We start from the raw sequence: 3,626 nt of genomic DNA, 5'->3' as shown, positions 1-3,626 counted from the left end.
TGAGAACTTATATGATTTACTTTACACCTGGACTTGTTGTCTGTGGTTAATAGACTGGCCAAATATTGTAGATCTTGTGCATGATGCAGTATTTAATTTTACCCTCCATTTCATTTTGACTCGGTCTCCCCTATATATGTTGACATAATTTTTTAGATGATTATTTACAAGAGTACTGTTAATGTATTATCAAAAATAACTATATTATGGCGAATGATTGGGAAATTCATTCATTCGTTCGATCTTTCCGTCGCCATAATATCTTGAAAATCTGAAATTAACTCACTCTACTATATTCTAAAACGAAACGTGCTCTACTGTGCCCCGGCCTCAACCCTACATGAATAATTAATTATACGGTATTTCAAGTTTTTTTCATATGAAATCCATTCAATCATTTAACACATGATAATTTCCAGAATAAATACATTGGTAGAAATATTACCAGGGAAAATCGCATGAACTGTACAAACATCCCGGTTGTCATTGTCCTCCGTTTGGGTAGAAATCCATATGACATGAAAGGACAAATGAAACGCCCAATTGAAGTGATCCATTAATCATGTAAATTTGTTCTATCATTCAATGAATCTGAAAATGAGTCCTATAGGAACGTAAAGATGTGTCGTTAGACATTGAAAACGATATAGATATATGCAAAATATATCCTATCTGTAAAATGCGATACACCAAAATTAAGTTGCCTGAGAGTAAGATTGGCAAACTTTATGCGTAAGACTCAGCCAGTATATATATAATATTGTACCGGACGTTGCTATCGTGCTAAATAAAGTATTGAAGAGTTTTTGTGTATTTAAAAAAATCCATTTATTTAAATTTCGTATAGAAAATTTTTAACCCATTCGAAATGTGAATGTACAGTGAATTCTTTACTTAAGTTACGGGCCCCCAATTGTTATCTATCATCATAATTACCTAAACATCATTATTTAACAATATTAAAATTACCAAAATTTGAGCATACTCTTCGCCATTGATGAGAGGACGTCTCGGTTAGCGCAATAGGCATTTAGTCGTCCCGCAAAAACACCAGAAGGACCAAAAGTGAAAATAACAGGATCAACCGCGATATCAGGCCACAGCAATATAGACGGAACTGGCACAGTTTTCTCGGACGACTTTGCCCGCAGTTTATCAACTAGATCATAAACAAGCTCTTTCTCCCTCCTGATTTGGCAGCGGGCAGTGGTTCTCACGCTATTGTCGAGATACTTGGGCCGCATTTATGAGTGAGTGGGGATCTAACATTCTAAAAATATTCTGGGTTATTTCCACTGGCAGACTTACAACTGGATTACATTCAGGTTTGTCAACACCAAGGAGGCGCATTAGCTTTTCGAAGAATTCCATGTGGCTATTGCTGGAGGAAACTGGAGAATAATCTCTGCCGTTGAGGACTGCCTCTTTATATCATTCTCCGCACTCATAATTTTCCACCACCCCTTGTACCCCTACGTTTATTACTCCCACTCCTGCAGCATTGTCCCGACCAATCATTAATCTCCAAAATGTTTACATCTGATTTTTTTTTTCCAGTATACTCAATTTATTCCGAATCCACATGTTATAAGCTGAATCATGAGCAGAACTCTTCATATCATCATCCCCACTTCTCTTCTTCCCCCACTTCCCCCGTCTTCCTCAGCAGCAGAGATCATTCTCCAGTTTCTTCCAGCATTAGCAAATTAGAATTCCTTGGAAAGCTGATGCGCCTCCTTGATGTTGGCAAATGGATAGAGAGCTGCTAATAATCATAGTCTGGGGAGAGATGAACAGGAGCAAATTGCGGAGTTTGAGAAGAAGACTTAACCTCATGGGCGACACAGTAAAATAAGCGGCTCTATATGGAGTGCAGCTCTGGGGTTGGAAAAGGCAAGAGGTCATCGAGAAGTTACAAAGAAGATATGTGAAGGCGATTATTGGGTTGTCCAGGAATATGCCAGACTATATCTGGTGAACGGAGGCAGGTGTAAGAAGTATAGCGTTGTAGGCAGTAAGAAGGGCGGCATTATTTCTGGTAAAAATCAACAGAATAAAGGAAGAGAGATGGCCGAGAAAATGCTTGAGGAAGGAACTGAGGGGAATGACGACTGGAAAGCCAGTAAAGATGGGGGAAAATGGTACAGGAGAGGTTGCCGGAGGTTGGAGAGGGAGGGCTAGTGGAAATATTATGGAAAGGAGAAACTAGTGCAAATAGCAGACGACCAGGAGATGCAGAAAGACTGGGGAAGGATCGAAGGCTCAGAATATTACACCTACTATCAGGAAATAAAGAACAATCTGGAAATGGAGGAATATTGGCAGGACAGGAAGTTAAGCTCAGAACAGAAAATAACATGGTCGAGATGGAGGTATATCAACGCACAAGTGGGGAAGAGGAATGGCATGAGAAAAGACGTCTGCAGACCGTGCCAGAGGGAAAAAAAGTATTGGAGCATGTGATCAGCTGTAAAGGGCTATTACATGCTAGGATAGACAGTGGTGGAGGCATTGGAGGAGACAAAGCAGCAAGCAGGACTAGACGTGAAGGCTGGTTAGAAAGCTAGAGGGAACCCCGAAGAAGAAGTTTTGCAAGAGGTTCGGAAGATCGGAAAGAAAACTGCAAGAACTAGAGGAGGAAAGAAAGGAACGACGCGATAGGGAGGATTGACCAAAGAATCGCCAATAGAAGGCACAAAAAGAAGGAAAACCCCGAAAGTGCAAAATAGAAGCAAAGCTTAAGGGGGTTCATCAGCATATTTTCAGGACATAGGGTGGGGGTCAACTTCAAAGGCTCCGACTCAGGGTTCCAACTGTTGATGAATAAACAATAATACATGAATAAATCAGAACAATTCATTTAAATGACGCGCTTTTCCATTTTTGGCAATAGTTATATATTTATGACGATATAAAAAACGGTTTCAATAGTCGAAATGGAGTAACAAACTAAATTATTTAGTGTATTTTTATAGACGCGACGTGGCAACAACGTATTCATTGGTGTTAATTTTTCATAGGATTGGCATTGATCCTGTCGGTAAAAACGTACATTTATCTGCATGGTCGAGTGCAATTTTCAATAGTGACAAATTTCCGAGGTTATGTCGCCTGTTTAACTATTTTTTATATGAAAAATATTAGATGCAAGTAAAGCTAATCAGTTAAGTGCAGCGGAAGAAAAATGAATTCACGCTCTTCACTGCTACGATTTGGGAATCGATGGATAAAAAAGAAGAATGTTGAGAAGAAATTGAAGCAACAGGCGACTGGCAGAAGAAACCGAAGACGAGTTCAAGGTCCTGAACCCATGATCGAGGTTCATACCACTGGACATGAGCCAATTAAGAGACAAAAATTACAGGATGATAATCAAGGTGAAGCTCCGGGGACAAAAGAAATCCAAACCAACATCACTGCTTGTGAAAATGGAGCAGATATCACTGAACTGCAGTCTAAAGTCAATGATATTGACACAGAAATAAGCATATTGGAGAGCGCTGAGAGAACACCCGAAGAGGTTCTGATTACTCCTGAAAAGACTGACAGCGCACAGAATGAAACTGAGTTTCAACACGAAAATTATGAATGGAAATAAACACCAAGAAAATCCAAAGAAGAATCTG

This window comes from Fopius arisanus, unplaced genomic scaffold, assembly GCF_000806365.1.
Source record: "Fopius arisanus strain USDA-PBARC FA_bdor unplaced genomic scaffold, ASM80636v1 scaffold00121, whole genome shotgun sequence".
Classification (NCBI taxonomy): domain Eukaryota; kingdom Metazoa; phylum Arthropoda; class Insecta; order Hymenoptera; family Braconidae; genus Fopius; species Fopius arisanus.
The sequence above is the reverse complement of the archived record's forward strand: the minus strand, read 5'-3'. Positions refer to the sequence as shown.